Below are 22,634 nucleotides of genomic sequence, written 5' to 3'. Positions count from 1 at the left end.
TATTTTTATGCTCTCTTTATGTTTTCAAAATAGAAGCTCTAGCACAAATATAGCAATCGATGCTTTTCCTCTATGGAGGACCATTCTTTTACTTTCATTGTTGAGTCAGTTCACCTATTTCTCTCCACCTCAAGAAGCAAACACTTGTGTGAACTGTGCATTGATTCCTACATATTTGCTTATTGCACTTATTATATTACTCTATGTTGACAATATCCATGAGATATACATGTTATAAGTTGAAAGCAACCGCTGAAACTTAATCTTCCTTTGTGTTGCTTCAATGCCTTTACTTTGAATTATTGCTTTATGAGTTAACTCTTATGCAAGACTTATTGATGCTTGTCTTGAAGTGCTATTCATGAAAAGTCTTTGCTTTATGATTCACTTGTTTACTCATGTCATATACATTGTTTTGATCGCTGCATTCATTACATATGCTTTACAAATAGTATGATCAAGGTTATGATGGCATGTCACTCCAGAAATTATCTGTGTTATCGTTTTACCTGCTCGGGACGAGCAGAACTAAGCTTGGGGATGCTGATACGTCTCCGACGTATCGATAATTTCTTATGTTCCATGCCACATTATTGATGTTATCTACATGTTTTATGCACACTTTATGTCATATTTGTGCATTTTCTGGAACTAACCTATTAACAAGATGCCGAAGTGCCAGTTCCTGTTTTCTGCTGTTTTTGGTTTCAGAAATCCTAGTAACGAAATATTCTCGGAATCGGACGAAATCAACGCCTAAGTTCCTATTTTACCCGGAAGCATCCAGAACACACGAGAACCGCCAGAGAAGGGGGACAGGGCCACCAAACCACACCCCGGCGCGGCCAGGGGGGGGCGCGCCCCCCTATGGTTTGGGCAGCCCGTGGCCCCTCCGACTCCGACTCTTCTCCTATTTAAGCCGTCGTGACCTAAAACCTCGACACCGCTTGACGAAACTCCAGAAAGACTCCAGGGGCGCCGCCGCCATCGCGAAACTCCAATTCGGGGGACAGAACTCTGTTTCGGCACCCTGCCGGGACGGGGAATTGCCCCCGGAGCCATCTCCACCGCCGTCTCCACCGCCATCTTCACCGCCATCGCTGCCTCCATGATGAGGAGGGAGTAATCCACCCCCGAGGCTGAGGGCTTCGCTGTAGCTATGTGGTTAATCTCTCTCCCATGTACCTCAATACAATAATCTAATGAGCTGCTTTACATGATTGAGATTCATATGAGTTTTGTATCACAATTCATCTATGTGCTACTCTAGTGATGTTATTAAAGTATTCTATTCCTCCTGCATGGTGTAAAGGTGACTAGTGTGTGCCCCATGTGGTTCTTGTCGTAGGCTATGATCATGATCTCTTGTGGATTGTGAAGTTAACTATTACTATGATGGTATTGATGTGATCTATTTGGTTATGTTGATCTATCTTACACTATAAGGTTACTTAAATATGAACAAATTGTGGAGCTTGTTAACTCCGGCATTGAGGGTTCGTGTAATCCTACGCAATGCGTTCATCATCCAACAAAAGTGTAGAGTATGCATTTATCTAATCTGTTATGTGATCAATGTTGAGAGTGTCCACTAGTGAAAGTGTAATCCCTAGGCCTTGTTCCTAAATACTGCTATCGCTGCTTGTTTACTGTTTTACTGTGTTACTACTGCTGCGTTACTACTGCTTGTTTACTACACGCCAGCAAGCTATTTTCTGGCACCGTTGCTACTGCTCCTATATATTCATACCACCTGTATTTCACTATCTCTTCGCCGAACTAGTGCACCTATTTGGTGTGTTGGGGACACAAGAGAATTCTTGCTTTGTGGTTGCAGGGTTGCATGAGAGGGATATCTTTGACCTCTTCCTCCCTGAGTTCGATAAACCTTGGGTGATCCACTTAAGGGAAAACTTGCTGCTGTTCTACAAACCTCTGCTCTTGGAGGCCCAACACTGTCTACAGGAAAAGGAGGGGGAAGTAGACATCAATGGTCATATTATTTTCTGTGAAGATGCTTCTAATATTGTTTCACATCCTAATAAGTCTAGGAAAGCCAGTGTTCCTATGCTATCTGTTAGAATTGGTGATCATTGTTATTATGGTTTATGTGATATTGGTGCAAGTATTAGTGCTATTCCTTATGAGCTTTACACGGAGATTATGCACGAAATTGGTTCTTGTGAACTTGAAGATATTGATGTGGTTATTCGGCTGGCTAATAGAGAAACTATCTCTCCAATTGGTATTGTTCGAGATGTGGAAGTTCTATGTGGTAAGATTAAATATCCTGCTGACTTTTTGGTACTTGGTTCTGCTGCTAGTAAATATTGTCCTATCATTTTTGGTAGACCTTTTCTAAATACTTGTGGAGCTGTTATTGATTGCAAGAAAGAGAAAATTTTGACTAAATTTGCTGGTGAATCTTATGAGTTTAACTTCTCTAAATTTGCCAAAACTCCTTATAAAGCTGATTCGCCTAATAATGATTTTAGAGTTGAACAGTGTGCATCTATTGCTCTTGCTCCTAATAATCCTTTACAGCAACATTTGGAGAATAGTGAGAGTGAAGTTTTTAGGGAAGAAAGAAATGAGCTTTATGAAATTTTCCTTCGTCAACCTATTCTTAAGCATGATTTACCGGTAGAAGATCTGCGTACAACACCACCACCAAAGGAAGATCCTGTCTTTGATTTAAAACCATTGCCTGATAATCTTAAATATGCTCATATTAATGATAAGAAAATATATCCTGTTATTATTAGTTCTAAGCTTACAGAGTTTGAAGAAGAAAGGTTATTGGAAATATTGAAGAAACACCGAGGAGCTATTGGCTACACTCTTGATGACTTGAAGGGGATTTCTCCTTCTATTTGCCAACATGCCATTAATATGGAAGATGATGCGAAGCCTGTTGTTGAACATCAACGTCGTCTAATTCCTAAGATGAAGGATGTGGTAAGAAATGAGGTATTAAGACTTCTTGAAGCTGGTATTATATATCCTATTGCTGATAGTAGATGGGTTAGTCCTGTGCATTGTGTTCCTAAGAAAGGAGGAATGACTGTTGTGCCTAATGATAATGATGAGCTCATACCTCAAAGAGTAGTTGTAGGGTATAGAATGTGCATTGATTATCGAAAAGTTAATAAGGTTACTAAGAAAGATCATTACCATTTGCCTTTTATTGATCAAATGTTGGAAAGGTTATCTAAAAATACTCATTTTTGCTTTCTTGATGGTTATTCTGGGTTCTCACAAATTGCTGTTAAAACTAAGGATCAAGAGAAAACCACTTTCACTTGTCCCTATGGAACTTATGCTTATAGACGCATGCCTTTTGGTTTATGTAACACCCCTGCTACTTTTCAAAGATGCATGTCTGCTATTTTTCATGGCTTTTGCGAGCGTATTGTAGAAGTATTCATGGACGATTTTTCCGTCTATGGGAATTCTTTTGATAATTGCTTGCGAAACCTTGATAAAGTTTTGCAGAGATGTGAAGAAACTAACTTTGTTCTTGAAACAAATGCCACTTTATGGTTAATGAAGGAATTGTATTGGGACATAAAATTTCCGAGAGGGGTATCGAAGTTGATAGAGCTAAAGTTTAAGCAATTGAGAAGATGCCCTATCCTAGGGATGTTAAAGGTATTCGTAGTGTTCTTGGTCACGCTGGGTTTTATAGGAAGTTTATTAAAGACTTTTCCAAGATTTCAAAGCCTCTTACTATTCTTCTTCAAAAAGATGTACCTTTTGTTTTTGATGATGATTGTAAGGAAGCTTTTGAAACTCTAAAGAAAGCCTTAACAACTGCTCCTATAGTCGAACCTCCTGATTGGAACTTACCTTTTGAAATTATGTGTGATGCTAGTGATTTTGCTGTAGGCGCTGTTCTTGGACAGAGAGTAGATAAAAAATTGAATGTTATTCATTATGCTAGTAAAACTCTTGATGCTGGTCAAAGAAATTATGCTACTACTGAAAAAGAATTGTTGGCTATAGTCTTTGCTTGTGATAAGTTTAGATCTTATATTGTTGATTCAAAAGTTACAATTCATACTGATCATGCTGCAATTAGATACCTTATGCAAAAGAAAGATGCTAAGCCAAGGCTTATTAGATGGGTACTTCTGTTGCAAGAATTTGATTTACATATTGTAGATAGGAAAGGTGCTGATAATCCTGTTGCTGATAACTTGTCTAGATTGGAAAATATTGCTTATGATCCTGTTCCTGTTAATGATAGTTTTCCAAATGAACAATTGGCTGTAATAAAGGTGAGCTCGCGAGATAGTCCTTGGTATGCTGATTATGCTAACTTTATTGTTTCCAAGTACTTGCCTCCAACCTTTTTAGCCCAGCAAAGGAGGAAATTCTTTTATGACTTGAGGCATTATTTCTGGGATGACCCACACTTATATAAAGAAGGAGTGGATGGTATTCTGCGAAGATGTGTTCCCGAATATGAACAACAAGAGATATTGAGTAAATGTCATGGTAATGCTTATGGAGGACATCACGCCGGAGATAGAACCGCGCAAAAGGTTCTACAATCAGGTTTTTATTGGCCAACTCTCTTCAAAGATGCAAGGAAGTTTATTTTATCTTGTGATGAATGTCAAAGGGTTGGTAATATCTCCAGACGCAATGAAATGCCTATGAATTATACTCTTGTTATTGAACCATTTGATTGTTGGGGATTTGACTTCATGGGACCTTTTCCCTCTTCAGAAGGTAACACTCATATACTTGTTGCTGTTGATTATGTTACTAAATGGGTGGAAGCCATACCTACAAAAAGTGCTGATGGTGAGACCTCTTTAAGAATGCTTTTAGACATTATTTTCCTCGATTTGGAGTTCCTAGATATATTATGACTGATGGAGGTTCTCATTTTATTCATGGTGGTTTTAGGAAAACTCTTGCTAAATATGGTATTAATCATAGAATTGCTTCCGCTTATCATCCTCAAACTAGTGGGCAAGTAGAATTATCAAATAGAGAGATTAAATCTATCTTGCAAAAGACTGTTAATAAAACTAGAAAGAATTGGGCTAGTAAATTGAAGGAAGCACTATGGGCTTATAGAACTGCTTATAAAAATCCCATGGGTATGTCACCTTATAAAATGGTTTATGGAAAAGCTTGTCATTTACCTTTAGAACTAGAGCACAAAGCTTATTGGGCTGTAAGAGAACTAAATAAAGATCCTAAACTAGCCGGTAAGAAGAGGTTTCTACAATTGAGTTCTCTAGATGAATGGAGAAGTGAAGCTTATGAAAATGCTAAACTCTTTAAAGAGAAAGTTAAGAAATGGCACGATAGAAGGATTATCAAAAGAGAATTTAATATTGGGGATAAAGTCCTATTGTATCGGTCTCGTCTCAGATTCTTTGCAGGGAAATTACTCTCGAAATGGGAAGGACCATATGTCGTTGAGGAGGTGTATCATTCAGGAGCAATTAAAATTAGCTCTCTCCAAGGCGACGCCACACAAGTGGTGAATGGACAACGGCTCAAGCATTATATCTCAGGTGATTCTTATAATGAATATGTTGATGTTATTCGAGTGGAAACACCGGAGGCTTTTATCAAAGGTCAAATTGGCAGTCCGCCAGAGTTCGACTTTGAATAGGTAACAGTACTGGTAATAAAAAGTTCGCGATTTACTTTCCGAACAATATTTTTGCAGTTTTTGGAAAATATGAGAAATTACGAGATCGAAACGGAGTTGAGGAGACGCACGAGGGCGTGCCCCCATAGGCCGGCGTGGGCCCCAGCCTGGCCGTGCCGCCCTATGAGGTGGCCACCTCGTCGCCCCTCTCCGACTCTGGTTCGACCTGGTACTTTCCTTTTGTCGTGAAAATTCCTGCTATATAATCCCCCGGACCCCTGGAGGTCCGTATATCGTTTTCTCGATGTGTTTTGTTTCGAGCTGTTTTCTGCCAGGATCTGCTTCGGATCTAGAGCCATCATGTCTTCGTCAGAAACTCCGAGGGGCGGCCTCTGCGAGGACGTCGTCAACCTATACATGAACGAGCTGAAGATGCACCCCAAGGAGTTGCTACTCGTTGATGGAGAGTTGCAGATCAAAGATGTCCAGGGTCCTAAAGGAGAAGGAAGCTTAGAAGACAGGATGGAGAAGCTAGAACAAGAAGTCTTCAACTACAAGAAGATGGCTGAGCGTGAAGTGGACATCTTCCACAAGATTGTGTCCGAACTTATTGATGCACACAAGAAGGAGACTGCAAGGCTGTGGGACGGCATCCTCTCGCTTCACGACACCACCAACAAACTCCAAGCTCAACTCTATGACGTTCAGAATCAGAACTGTGAGTATGAAAACAGGTTTAAACACATAAGCTATGCTGCTAGTTTCAGGATTCCCGAGACCAAGATGTCGTTTGTTGATGGAGAGCCTCTTCCTTGGAAGTCGGATGATGGGAATTCATCACCACCACCGCCGAAGGAGTAATTCATCATCGGTATTGGCATCCCCTTGGTTTGTTCCAAGCTTGGGGGAGTGCCGCGGTATCACATCATCACTATCTTTTACTTTTTACTATCAAGTAGTGTCATATCATGAGTAGGGAAGTTATCATATAAGATGGGTTGCAGTGTGGAAGTATCTCTCCTTTAGTTGATTGTCTATGTATCCCTTGGTGTGAGTTATCGTTATGGAATATTAATGAGAAGTCTTATCATTTACATATTGCACATCTTATTTTAGTTTGCAATTCCTATTATATGATTGATCTTGTTATTAGTATTGGTGTCACTTTGGGAGCATTGAATAAATCTATTTGGTTTTGGCAAACTTAGCATTGGTCAAATAGCAATAACACTTTGAGGTTTAAGTAGAAAAGAGAAATACATGTAGTTGTTTCGTTGACTTCCTTTCTTGTTAGCTCATAGCTTATTATTCCGAAGTTAAAATTGTTTGTGCTTACAAGGAAGATGCATGATTGTTTCTATCACATGTATATTTGTTTGTTTCCCTCAACTCTTGTGCTTGCTAATTAACCTTGCTAGCCAAAGACCTGTACTGAGAGGGAATGCTTCTCGTGCATCCAAATCTTAACCCAAACCTATGCCATTTGTGTCCACCATAACTACCTACTATATGGTATTTCCTGCCATTCCAAGTAAATACTTCGTGTGCTACCTTTAAACAATTCAAAATTTACTATCTCTTATTTGTGTCAATGTTTTATAGCTCATGAGGAAGTATGTGGTGTTTTATCTTTCAATCTTGTTGGGAAACTTTCACCAATGGACTAGTGGCTTCATCCACTTATCCAATAATTTTGCAAAAAGAGCTGGCAATGGGGTTCCCAGCCCCGATTAATTAACCTTCATACAAATAGACACTCCTCCATGGTATGTGATTGTTGGACGGCACCCGAGGATTCGGTTAGCCATGGCTTGAGAAAGCAAAGGAGGGGAGGAGTGTCACCTAAATAAAACTAAAATAAAAAGGCACTCCTTCATGGTATGAGATTGTTGGCAGGCACCCGAAGATTCGGTTAGCCATGGTTTGTGAAAGCAAAGGTTGGAAGGAGTGCCAACCAAAAATAAAACTGTATGGGAGCCGCTCTTCGAGAGTTTGTCTGGCAAGAGGGTTAGAGTGCCCATTACCATTTGTTGACAACAACAAACACCTCTCAAAATGTTACTTTTATTCTCTTTATACGATTTCAAAATTGAAAAAGCTCTAGCACATGATTTAATCCCTGCTTCCCTCTGCGAATGGCCTATCTTTTACTTGATGTTGAGTCAGTAAACCTATTTCCCTCCATCTTAAGCAAGCATTTGAGTTGTTGTGATCAAACCATCTACATTGTGATTTACTTCATCATGTCTTTTACTCTTCCTTGTTTAGTACAAGTTTTATCCGAATGAATATAGCTTTGAAAGTTATCAATGATTATGAGGAGATTATAATGATTGAGTATGCAAGTTGTGCCATATAAACTTTAACATGAGAGCGCTGCTCGATAGATAAGTATAACCTGTTAATTGCTCTCTGACCAAGAACGAAGTTTGCCATCACCAATTATGATTCCTTATGCACCTTTATTTGTGATTACCTTATACTTGTTTCAAGTTGAATTATATGAGGAAGTTGTTTACTAGAATGTCTTGTGTGAATGAATATGATGCTTCTTGTCCGTATTTTATTTATCGACTCTTCACTCCATAAACATGTGGTCCTGTTTACCGAGTTCAGTTTCGCTTGGGGACAAGCGAAGTCTAAGCTTGGGGGGAGTTGATACGTCCAATTTTCATCACTATTTTATATCATAATTTGCTGTTATTCATTGATATATTTCAGATTTGGAGATGATACTTATGTTATTTCACCTATTTTGCATGTTTCATGATTATTGGAGGAGCGCGCACCGGAGTCAGGATTCTGCTGGAAAAAAGCGCCGTCAGAATGCAATATTTCGGAAGATCAACAATTGACGGAATTTATATGAAAAATCCTATTTTTCCAGAAGACGAAGGGAGCCAGAAGGGGGAGCCGAGGAGGGCCGCCATGGGCCCACCTCATAGGCCGGCGTGGGCCCTGCCCTGGCCGCGCCGCCCTGTGAGGAGGGGGCCCAAAGCCCCTTCTGGCCTCCTCTCCTTCGCGTATTTCTTCGTCCCGAAAACCTAAGCTTCGGGGGAACAGTCGCGAAGAGTCACAGCCGCCTCTGTGGGGCGGAGAACACCAGAGAGAAAAGAGCTCTCCGGCAGGCTGAGATCCGCCGGGGAAATTCCCTCCCGGAGGGGGAAACCGACGCCATCGTCACCATCATCGAGCTGGACATCATCTCCATCACCATCATCATCATCATCTCCATCATCATCACCGCCGTCTCCACCGCTGCACATCATCACCGCTGTAACAATTTGAGTTTGATCTTGATTGTTTGATAGGGGAAACTCTACCGGTGTTGATTTCTACTTGTTATTGATGCTATTGAGTGAAACCGTTGAACCAAGGTTTATGTTCAGATTGTTATTCACCATCATATCACCTCTGATCATGTTCCATATGATGTCTCGTGAGTAGTTCGTTTAGTTCTTGAGGACATGGGTGAAGTCTAAATGTTAGTAGTGAAGTATGGTTGAGTAATATTCAATGTTATGATATTTAAGTTGTGGTGTTATTCTTCTAGTGGTGTCATGTGAACGTCGACTACATGACACTTCACCTTTATGGGCCTAGGGGAATGCATCTTGTACTCGTTTGCCAATTGCGGGGTTGCCGGAGTGACAGAAACCTGAACCCCCGTTGGTATATCGATGCAGGAGGGATAGCAGGATCTCAGAGTTTAAGGCTGTGGTTAGATTTATCTTAATTACTTTCTTGTAGTTGCGGATGCTTGCAAGGGGTATAATCACAAGTACTCCCTCCGTCCCAAAATATAAGGCGTCTAAGGTTTGGTCAAAAGTCAAACTTTACAAACTTTGTCCAAATATTTAGGAAAAAAATATTTACATCTACAATATTGAATTGACATATTAATAAAATATACTTTAGGATGAATTTATTGATAATGATTTAGTATTGTAAATGTTCATATTTTTGTGTATAAACTTGGTCAAACTTTAAACACGTTGACTTTTGACCAAACCTTAGGCGCCTTATATTTTGGGACGGAGGGAGTATGTATTAGTCCTAGGAAGGGCGGTACATTAGCATAGGTTCACCCACACAACACTTATCAAAACAATGAAGATTAATTAGCCGTATGTAGCGAAAGCACTAGACTAAAATCCCGTGTGTCCTCAAGAACGTTTGGTCATTATAAGTAAACAAACCGGCTTGTCCTTTGTGCTAAAAAGGATTGGGCCACTCGCTGCAATTGTTACTCTCGCACTTTACTTACTCGTACTTTATTCAACTGCTACATCAAAACCCCCTGAATACTTGTCTGTGAGCATTTACAGTGAATCCTTCATCGAAACTGCTTGTCAACACCTTCTGCTCCTCGTTGGGATCGACATTCTTACTTATCGAAAATACTACGATACACCCCCTATACTTGTGGGTCATCAAAGGTCCCATTTAAACTCTTCTTTATTGCGCGTGAATGATCCAGAACAAGTAGTATCCAGCAAGGTTTTGTCTTGAAAAGAAATTCTTGCATAGAAATTATCAATGATGATATTACCAGGAAGCTCATGAATGGGGCATTTGAGCATTAAAGACTTCAATCTCCCCCATGCTTGGGAAATACTCTCTCCATCATGAGACCAGAAATTATATATGCGGTTTCGGTCTTTGTGAATTTCACTTGGAGGATAGAATTTAGAATAAAATAGAGGCATAATATCCTCCCAATCAAGAGAATGCCTATTCTTCAGCAATTTATACCAATGCGCCGCTTTACCAGACAGCGACATAGAGAATAGTTTCTTCCTCACTTCATCCATAGAGATACCTGCACACTTGAATAACCCGCATAATTCATGCAAAAACAGTAAATGATCTCCAGGATGGACAGTTCCATCCCCTTCATAGCAGTTATCCATAACACGTTCAATAATTTTCATGGGTATCTTGAAAGGAAAACTTTCAGTAGGTCGATTTAAAATATCGCATATGGGAGATAAAGTATTATCATAGAAAATTTTCTCCCCTAAAGATGGGAAGCTAAAAAGATCATAAAAACTAGCTTCCCCAAGCTTAGACTTCTCCATAGCATTAGCAGTAATTGCGTTCATACTAATAACATTGCTGCTAGCATGCAAATAAGGTTCCATAGATTTTTTAATTTTCGCATCACACAATTCATGTCTTAACTCAGGAGATAGATTAAAAAGCTCACTGTTGTTTTCCATTATGCCTAACTAGTGAAAAATGAAAACAAGAAACAAAAAGATGCAATTGCAGGATCTAAAGGAAATATCTTCGAGCACTCACACACCGGCAACAGTGCTAGGAAATAGCTTAGTAGTCGGAGGATGTGAATACCTTTTACCTTACCTCCCCGGCAACGGCGCCAGAAAATAGCTTCATGTCTACGCACGCTTCTATTCCTGTAGACAGTGTTGGGCCTCCAAGAGCAGAGGTTTGTAGAACGGCAGCAAGTTTCCCTTAAGTGAATCACCCAAGGTTTATCGAACTCAGGGAGGTAGAGGTCAAAGATATCCCTCTCAAGCAACCTTGCAATTACGATACAAGAAGTCTCTTGTGTCCCCAACACACCTAATACACTTGTCAGATGTATAGGTCCACTAGTTCGGCGAAGAGATAGTGAAATACAAGTAATATGGAAGATTGTAAGTAGTAATTGCAATCTGAAATAAAGATGGCAGCAAGAAAACATGTAACAGAACTCGTTGGAAACGGTGTTTCAATGCTTAGAAACAAGGCCTAGGGATCATACTTTCACTTGTGGACACTCTCAACATTGATCACATAACTGAATAAATAAATGCTACTTTCTACACTCTCTTGTTGGATAACAAACTCCATTCATTGTGTAGGGCTACAAAAGCACACTTCAAGTCGGGGTAAACAAGCTCCACAACATCCGGAGTTCATATTAAAGTAACCTCTAGAGTGCATAATAGACCGTTGCAATTTAGACCGAGTACTAACATAACATACACACTATCAACAATAGCTATGAAAGGGGGAATAGATTGCGTCAATACTATCACAGTAATAGTTAAGTTCATAATCTACAAGAGATTACAATCCGATGGGATTCGTAGCATAGAAAACAAAAATTTTCCTACCGCGAGAACGCAATCCAAGCCAAGATGCAATCTACAAGACGGGAGCAACGAGGGGATGAACGAGACTAACCCTTGAAGATTTCCAAAGCCTACAAGAGGAGGCTCTCGTTGCTGCGGTAGACGATCACTTGCCGCTTTCAAAAGCGCGTAGAAGATCTTGACGGTGCCACAATCGGGCAGCACCTCCGTACTCGGTCACACGTTCGGTGTTGATGAAGACAACATCCTTCTCCCCGTTCCAGCGGGCAGCGGAAGTAGTAGATCCTCCTCGGAATCCCGGCAGCACGACGGCGTGGTGGCGGTGGTGGTGGAGAACTCCGGCAGGGCTTCGCCTATGCGCTGCGGGAGTAGTATGTGGAGGAGGGGCGCTAGGGTTTGGGGAGAGAGAGGGGAGTAGGGCGCCGGCCATGGGCAGCCCTAGGTGGTGCGGCCAAGAGTGGCTGTCCCCTCCCTCTTCTCCTCATTATATAGGTGGAAATCCCCAAGAGTTGTAGTCCAAGTCTTCGAATAAGACCCCAACAACAAAACCTCCCATAGGTGGGAAACCTACTCAAGGAGGGAGTCCTACCCAAGGTGGGACTCCTACCTTTCCTTTAGGTGGGGTGGCTGGCCACCTATGGTGGAGTCCACCTGGGACTCCACCCTTTAGGGTTTGGCTGGCCATGCAAGGTGGAGTCCCTCCGGGACTCCACTTTCCATGGTGATTTCTTCCGGACTTTTCTAGAACTTTCTAGAACCTGCCATAAATGCACCGGATCATTTCCAAACTTGGAATATGACTTCCTATATATGAATCTTATTCTACGGACCATTCCGGACCTCCTCGTGATGTCCTGGATCCCATCCGAGACTCCGAACAAAACTTCGAACTCCATTCCATATTCCATATCTACTTAAACGACATCAAACTTTAAGTGTGTCACCCTACGGTTCGCGAACTATGTAGACATGGTTGAGACCTCTCTCCGGCCAATAACCAATAGCGGGATCTGGAGATCCATAATGGCTCCCACATATTCAACAATGACTTTAATGATCGACTGAACCATTTACATACGATACTGATTCCCTTTGTCACGCGATATTTTACTTGTCCGAGGTTTGATCATCGGTATCTCTATACCTCGTTCAACCTCGTCTCATGACAAGTACTCTTTACTCGTACCGTGGTATGTGGTCTCTTATGAACCATTCATATGCTTGCAAGCTATTAGACGACATTCCACCGAGAGGGCCCAGAGTATATCTATCCGTCATCGGGATAGACAAATCCCACTGTTGATCCATATGCCTCAACTCATACTTTCCGGATACTTAATCCCACCTTTATACCACCCATTTACGCAGTGGCGTTTGATGTAATCAAAGTACCTTTCCGGTAATAAGTGATTTATATGATCTCATGGTCGAAAGGACTAGGTAACTATGTATCGAAAGCTTATAGCAAATAACTTAATGACGTGATCTTATGCTACGCTTAAATGGGTGTGCGGATGAAGCCTGGTGATCAGGGGGGTACGTGAGCACCCCCTAACTAGTCGACACGTGTCTAACGGCATCCAGGCTTCCGTGAAGGCGTGAAGTGGAGAAGTCAAAGATTCGTCTTTGCTTTTCCTATCTCCGGCCGCTTATCCTCTTTTTATTTTGCGTTTCTCTGTATCCTCCCCGCACGACCTTGAGCGCCAGCGCGGCCAGCTGCTCCACCGCAGAGGCGAATGGAGCCCGCGCCGCCGGACCGAATTCCGCTGCCGGGTACCGCCTCATCGGTCGGAACTAGGGGCGGCGGTGGCTCGCGGCCGAACAAGCAGTTCCAGGCGGAGCGAACCAGGGGCGGGTGCGTCCTCTCCGACACGGATATTTTTCCTCAATCTTCTACCTCCTGCCATGGACGCCGCCCTACCAAGCTCGCCCGGATGATACACGCGACGGCGGCTGCTCGTGGGGCAGCTAAGGGAGCAGGGGCCCCGGTATACTAGGCGCCCCGCCAGCTGAAGGTGAAGTCGTTCCGATCAACAGCGACGGCGGAGAGGGGCGCGTCGCTGTGATGCAGCAGGGACCTGGTGACGGTTGGGAATTTTATTCGCGCGGAGGCGATTGGAATCATGGTGTCGAATCAACAAATCGCCACGGCCGGCACCGCCGCCACCCGATCCGCCGGCACCGCTGGCCTCAGTCCCCGCGCCCCGGGCCGTTCTGCTCCCCGGCGATGCTGATGCAGTCGTCGCCCCATCGCCCCGTACGAGATCCTGCCGTCGGTGGTGGTCGGGGCGGGGAGGCAGGGTGTGCTGCGCCGACGTGTGCCCCGTCTCGGTAGGAGCACCGCCGTGTGCCCCTTCCTCCCCACCTCGTCTTCTCCTCTGCAGCGGCACGGCAAGAACAGAACGCCCGCGAACCAGGACAGCGCCGGCGGGAGGGAGGGACTCGACGGGGCGGGACAGCGCCGGCGGGAGGGACTCGGCGGGCCCAGGGACGACGTGCGGCGCGCCTCTGGTAGTGGGAGTCGGAGGTAGGAGATGAGATGGGAGGTGGCGGTGGGAGGTGGGGAATTTCACGGCCGTTTGATGGCCGTGAGTATCTAATCGGGGAGATCCAATCTAAAAGCAAATCTAACGGTGTCTAGGGGGTGCTCACGTACCCCCCTGATCACCAAATCCACTCTCAATGGGTGTGTCCATTACATCATTCACATAATGACATAACCTTGTTATTAATAACATCCAATGTTCATGATCATGAAACTATGATCATCTATTAATCAACAAGCTAGTTATACAAGAGGCTTACTAGGGACTCCTTGTTGTTTACATAACACACATGTATCAATGTTTCGGTTAATACAATTATAGCATGGTATGTAAACATTATCATAAACACAAAGATATATAATAACCATTTATTATTGCCTCTTGGGCATATCTCCAACAGTCTCCCACTTGCACTAGAGTCAATAATCTAGTTTACATTTGTAAAGATATAACACCTTGGCCTTCCGGTGCTTTATCATGTTTTGCTCACGGGAGAAGTTTTAGTCAATGGATCTGACATGCTCAGAAACGTATGTATTTTGCAATTCATTTGCGTCTCAACGCATCACTCATTTTCCAAATGAGTCAGCATTAAATATGTTTGGTCTTCTGGTGGAACCTTAATTCCGCGGTCTGAAATATGTCACTGATATTGTCATACACAATATAGCTTCATAGTTCTGACACTATCGGAACTACACCAAGTTCTCAAAGAACCTCTTGACTTAACATCCTCAGTTATTGTCACAACAATGACATACTCTGCCTTCGTTTGTAGAATCCTTCACAATATTTAGAACTCTTCTAAATCTAGCATAGACAACTTCTAGCTCATTGTGCTACCTTTTAAACAACAATTAGTCTATTTTGAGATTGAAATTTATTTTTATATGTGACAAAACAAATATCGGTGCAACACTTTACAGCGATTTGTTTGTCATTTCTCCATACAAAACTATATATATATATATATCCTTGGTTCTTCTCAAGTACTCAAGAATATTCTTACTGTTTTTCAATGATCATCACATGAATCATTCTGGTATATGCTCATAACATTTTAGAGCACTGGTCATCTGATTTTGTACATATTATTCGTGATCTAAATCACTTATGTGTTTTTGCTCATCGAGTGTCAAATACACTCAAGTCTTGTGAAACCTTCACATGAAAAGAACATTTTCTTAATATTTCTATATTGAACTACTTCAATATCCATTCTATGTAATTTTACTTAAACTTATTATGTGTTTCAATCTATCTTCATAGATCTTGACACTAAATTTGTTTCAGTCCATATCCTTTCATTGAAGTTAATTTCTCAATGAAGCCTTTTTAATCAAGTATATAATTACATCATTTATAACCAACTATATGTCATCTACATAAAGTATTATAATTATGTCTTAGCGCTCCCACTTAATTTCTTGCAAATGCAAGCCTCTTCATCGTCTCTGATGAAATCAAAAACTCTTTGACTATTTCATCTGGTGAAGATTCCAACTCCGCGATACTTACTTCATCCAATTGAAGTTCGTATACCTATCTAGTATTCCACGGACTAGCAAAACTCTTGGTTGTATCTTGTATACAACTTTAATACACACTTCTGTTAAGTAATGTATTTTGCCATCCTACTATCATATCTCATAAAAGAAATATGTAGCGATTTCTAGAATAATCCACATAGACTATAAGCATCGCTACGGAAGATCTAATCTTATCGTAGTCAACTCTTTGAACTTTCTCGTAAACAACTTTTCGACAATTTGAGCTTCTTCAAGGATATTCCATCCAAGTCGATCAATTTTATAGATCCATTTACTTTCAAAAAGTATTCATCTATCATGGATTTCATGGCGTATGGCCATTTTAACGGAGTCAGGGCCCATCATAACTTCTTTGTTTGTAATTGGTTTATCATTGTTCAAAATCAATCCTTTTTCCACAAATCATTTATTTGATCACAAAGTAAACCATACCTACAAGGTTCAATAAGTACTTTGATCTCCATGGCTAAAACACTTTGTAGTCATGGGAGCCATGATCGTCGTGGCCGCTTCCGGAACCAATTTCCGATGCTGCGCTACTCTGATCATTATGCTCAGGTTCATAAACCTAATCAAGTTATATTGTCCTCCCACTCAAATATTTTGCTCGAAAACAATTTCTTGGAAATAAGCAAGTAACATTAACAAACACTTTTGTCATTTACTTCATAGTGGAAAGAATTCCCAATCAATTCTTTGGGATAACCAACAAAGACATTCATCCGATTTTGGTTGTAAACTCTTAGACCAAAATTTTAAGAAAGGACTATTAGGGTTTATACCCATGCCATAACTTGTATGTTGTCATTTCAACGGATCATGATGATGCTCTATTTAGTGTAAAAGCGGTAGTCTCTAAAGCATAATACAAAAATATAATGGCTTTATTTTATTTTATCTCATCATTAATCCAACAAGGTTTGGATACATCTCTTGGATACTTCATCATCACTATGATACTCCAAGAAACATGAGTTGTAGAACAATTTCATAACTCTCTTAGATGTTCGCTAAAACTCGTAATTCAAATATTTCCACCATGATCCAATCATAGATATTTGACTTTTCTATTATGATGATTTCCACTTCATGCTGAAATTTATTTGAATCCATTCAAATGTTTCAAACTTCTTCCTTATCGAATATATCCACATATATATACTCAATTCATTGTTGGAAGTTTTCATGAAGTAGAAGAATCTCCCGCACACAACTATGCCCAGTGAACCACATATATCATCATGTATGTTTTCACTAAGTTAGTTGCCCGTTCAACTCTTGGCATATGAACGGTATTTTAGTCATTCTCTTTAGAAAAGATTTGCAAGCGCCAAACGATTCAAAAATCAAATGACTCCAAAAATCCATTTGCATGGAGTTCCTTCATGCGTTCCTTTCTAACATGACCTAAATGGTGGTTCCACAAATAAGTGGAATTCAAATCATTTGCCTTATAGCATTTTAGCGTCAGTATTATGTGTGAGTGTTTCACCATTAAGATTTATAATAACTTATCCATCGTACATGGAGTAATGTCATAATTTGAACAACTCATTGTTTTCATTTGACCAGAGCAAAATAACAATTATTAAGTTCTTTATTATAAATTCTAAGGGCTAGGTAAAATGCCAACGACAAACATGATAACACTTTATTATGTTCCAGACGTGCATTATTACCATATTCCTTATTAGTCACTTAGGCCATCGTATTCTTGTATTGCGTTGTATGGTATGACATCTCATACCAACCAACCTGGTACAAATACCCAAAAATTTCATTATGTGACCAAACAAGGAATACATCCATAACATGTATATCATTTATATACACATGAGCTAGACTTTCTAGTCTTTTCTTTCTGTCTGTCAATAATCTTTTGTAGTTTCTCTTTTAGCTTTCCTCATTATTCAGAAAAACACTTCAACATCAATAACTTCTAGGTTTGTTGGTCAAATACCAATAACCTTGAGGTTCTTACTTTGAAGTTGATCATCATATGACAAGTGTTCCGGATTTCACTATTAGTAACCTTTTAATATGATGAACAATTTCACTCATAATTTTATCCATCATATCAGGACGACTTTTTGAGACCATGTCTGTACATGCTAGGCTCGTAAAGTTTAACCTCAGTATTCGCATGTGCAAATCTGGCTTGCACCCATTGTATGCACACGTAGAATCTATAACACCCGATCATCACGTGATGCTTCGAAATTACGAGTCTTAGTAACGGTGCATACTAAGGATGACCACTTCATGGATATGCGAATATCGTTAGTGCCCCAATAGTTGGAGGATTGGGACGCCTGGCGTCTTCAACCTTCATACATTCCCATAAAACTTATGAGTTTATGTAGTCTCACAAAATTATATTCTATCACCTTGCAACAAGGTCTTAGATATCACATATATCTTATACCTCGCTTATTTCTGAAAACAAAATTTTCAGCTCCTTACTTTTCAAACAGATTTGAACTTCAAGTTTCACGGAGACAAGATGACTTTAGGTACTAATTGAAACCACAACTCTTTGAATCAACAATGTGAGGTTTACTAAAAGTTTGCAATAGGACTTAGTCATTTCTTGATTCTTTAACAATACGGTACCAGTCTGTAAAGTTTCTTATCAGATATTAACAGTATTTCTATTTCAATTATAAGACTAGCGCATGATAGAAAACGGATGCCAATTCTACAAATTAATTCAAAATACTACTTAGACTATGTATATGATAATTAGTTCATGTTTTAATCTAATTACTAATGAACTCCTACTTAATACAACATCCCTCATGGTTGTTAAGTGGTACACGATCCAAATCCACTACACCAAAACCGATCATCACGTGAGATGATGTAGCTTCAATGGTGAACATCAACATGTTGATCATATCATCCATATGACTCGTGTTCAACCTTTCGGTTTTTGTTGTCCCGAGGCCATGTCTGTACATGCTAGGCTCGTCAAGCAAACCCAAGTATTCTGCGTGTGCAACATGGCTTACACCCGTTGTATGTAATCGTTGAGTCTATCACATCCGATCATCACGAGAGGCTTTGAAACAACGAACTATATCAACGGTGCATACGAGGGGAGAACACTTTATTATCTTGATATTAATGTGAGGGATCATCTTATAATGCTACCGTCGCGTTCTAAGCAAAATAAGATGCATAAAGTATTAACATCACATGCAATTCATATGTGATATGATATGGCCCTTTAGTCTTTGCGCCTTCGATCTTCATCTCCAAAGCACGGACATGATCTCCATCATGAACGGGCATGATCTCCATCATGAACGGGCATGATCTCCATCATCGTCGGCGTAGCGTCAAGGTCCATGGCGCCGTCTTCATGGTTGTTCACCTCATGTAGCAACTATTACAACTACTTTGAAATACTACTCAACATGAAATTTAAAGACAACCATAAGGCTCCTGCCGGTTGCCACAATACAATAATGATCATCTCATACATATTCATCATCACATCATGGCCATATCACATCACCAAACCCTGCAAAAACAAGTTAGACGTCTCTAATTTGGTTTGCATATTTTACGTGGTTTAAGGTTTTCGAGTAAGATCCAATCTACCTACGAACATGAACCACAACGGTGATACTAGTGTTGTCAATAGAAAGAGTAAATTGAATCTTCACTGTGGTGGGAGAGACAGACACCCGCAAAGCCACTTATGCAATACAAGTTGCATGCCGAACGTGGAGTAAGTCTCACGAACGCGGTCATGTAAAGTTAGCCCGAGCCGCTTCATCCCACCATGCCACAAAGATGCAAAGTACTCGAACTAAAGACAACAAAGCATCAACGCCCACAAAACAATTGTGTTCTACTCGTGCAACCATCTATGCATAGACACGGCTCTAATACCACTGATGGGATTCGTAGCATAGAAAACAAAAAATTTCCTACCGCGAGAATGTAATCCAAGCCAAGATGCAATCTAGAAGACGGGAGCAACGATGGGATGAACAAGACTAACCTTTGAAGATTTCCAAAGCCTACAAGAGGAGGCTCTCGTTGCTGCGGTAGATGATCACTTGCCGCTTTCAAAAGCGCGTAGAAGATCTTGATGGTGCCACAATCGGGCAGCACCTCCACACTCAGTCACACGTTCGGTGTTGATGAAGACGACGTCCTTCTCCCCGTTCCAGCGGGCAGCGGAAGTAGTAGATCCTCCTCGGAATACCGGCAGCACGACGGCATGGTGGCGGTGGTGGTGGAGAACTCCGGCAGGGCTTCGCCTATGCGCTGCGGGAGTAGTATGTGGAGGAGGGGCGCTAGGGTTTGGGGAGAGAGAGGGGAGTAGGGCGCCGGCCATGGGCAGCCCTAGGTGGTGCGGCCAAGAGTGGCTGCCCCCTCCCTCTTCTCCTCATTATAGAGGTGGAAATCCCCAAGAGTTGTAGTCCAAGTCTTCGAATAAGACCCCAACAACAAAACCTCCCATAGGTGGGAAACCTACTCAAGGAGGGAGTCCTACCCAAGGTGGGACTCCCACCTTTCATTTAGGTGGGGTGGCCGGCCACCTATGGTGGAGTCCACCTGGGACTCCACCCTTTAGGGTTTGGCTGGCCATGCAAGGTGGAGTCCCGGAGGGACTCCACTTTCCATGGTGATTTCTTTCGGACTTTTCTATAACTTTCTAGAACTTGCCATAAATGCACCGGATCATTTCCAAACTTGGAATATGACTTCCTATATATGAATCTTATTCTCCGGACCATTCCGGACCTCCTCGTGATGTCCTGGATCCTACCCGAGACTCCGAACAAAACTTCGAACTCCATTCCATATTCCATATCTACTTAAACGACATCAAATTTAAGTGTGTCACCCTACGGTTCGCGAACTATGTAGACATGGTTGAGACCTCTCTCCGACCAATAAACAATAGCGGGATCTGGAGATCCATAATGGCTCCCACATATTCAACGATGACTTAGTGATCGACTGATCTATTTACATACGATACCGATTCCATTTGTCACGCGATATTTTACTTGTCCGAGGTTTGATCATCGGTATCTCTATACCTCGTTCAACCTCGTCTCATGACAAGTACTCTTTACTCGTACTGTGGTATGTGGTCTCTTATGAACCATTCATATGCTTGCAAGCTATTAGATGACATTCCACCGAGAGGGCCCAGAGTATATCTATCCGTCAACGGGATGGACAAATCCCACTGTTGATCCATATGCCTCAACTCATACTTTCCGGATACTTAATCCCACCTTTATAACCACCCATTTACGCAGTGGCATTTGATGTAATCAAAGTACCTTTCCAGTATAAGTGATTTACATGACCTCATGGTCGAAAGGACTAGGTAACTATGTATCGAAAGCTTATAGCAAATAACTTAATGATGTGATCTTATGCTACGCTTAAATGGGTGTGTCCATTACATCATTCACATAATGACATAACCTTGTTATTAATAACATCCAATGTTCATGATCATGAAACTATGATCATCTATTAATCAACGAGCTAGTTATACAAGAGGCTTTCTAGGGACTCCTTGTTGTTTACATAACACACATGTATCAATGTTTCGGTTAATACAATTATAGCATGGTATGTAAACATTATCATAAACACAAAGATATATAATAACCATTTATTATTGCCTCTTGGGCATATCTCCAACACAATCATAACCTATGCCAAGTACTACATGATGCACACACTGTCAACTTTACATCATGGAGGAGGAATAGACTACTTTAATAACATCACTAGAGTAGCACATAGATTAATAGTGATACAAAGCTCATGATCACATAAAGATCACACCATGGGAGAGAGATGAACCACATAGCTACCGTTAGAGCCCTCAGCCTCGGGGGAGAACTACTCCCTCCTCATCATGGGAGACAACAACGGCGATGAAGATGGCGGTGGTGTCGATGGAGATGACTTCGGGGGCAATTCCCCGTCCCGGCGGCGTGCCGGAACAGAGACTTCTGTCCCCCGAAACGGAGTTTCGCGATGGCGGCGGCGTCCCTGGAGTCTTTCTGGAGTTTCGTCAATTGGTGTCGGGTTTTTAGGTCTCGAGGCATAATATAGGTGAAGAGGCGGCGCGAGGAGGTGCCTGGGGGGCCCACCCCATAGGGCGGCGCGCCCCCCTCTAGGCCGCGCCAGCCTATGGTGTGGAGGCCCTGGGCCTCCTCTCCGGCTCCCCTTCGGTGTTCTGGTCCGTCTCGGTGAATTAAGATATTTGGCTTTTGTTTCGTCGAATTCTGAGAATATTGCCCGAACAGCCTTTCTGGAACCAAAAACAGCAGAAAACAGGAACTGGCACTTCGGCATCTTGTTAATAGGTTAGTTCCGGAAAATGTATAAAATCACTATAAAGTGTGAGAAAAACATGTAGGTATTGTCATAAAACTAGCATGGAACATCAGAAATTATAGATACGTTGGATACGTATCACAGGACACAACAGCTCACCCTGTGCGTGCAGCGCTCCAATGAAACATACCGGGATTATCTGACCCGGTGGAACTCCACAAGGAACTCCTGTGAAGGAGTGATCGAGGCACATGCCATTCCTTGGTTTTGCAATGGGTGCAGAAGAGGTTCACCGTTGTGGCAAAAGCTACAGAGAAACATGCCAACAACTTTGGCAGAAATGATACGTGTGGCAGATAGCTACGCATTGGGAGACCCAATGCAACCGGCAGTACAAGCCGATCCGGCGCAAACAAGCCAACCGCGCCAAAATCAATACCGGGATAACCGGCACAACAAAAGAAGGGAAGATTTTCTGGATTGGACGTAC

This window comes from Lolium perenne, chromosome 5 (assembly GCF_019359855.2).
Source record: "Lolium perenne isolate Kyuss_39 chromosome 5, Kyuss_2.0, whole genome shotgun sequence".
Lineage (NCBI taxonomy): Eukaryota > Viridiplantae > Streptophyta > Magnoliopsida > Poales > Poaceae > Lolium > Lolium perenne.
The sequence above is the reverse complement of the archived record's forward strand: the minus strand, read 5'-3'. Positions refer to the sequence as shown.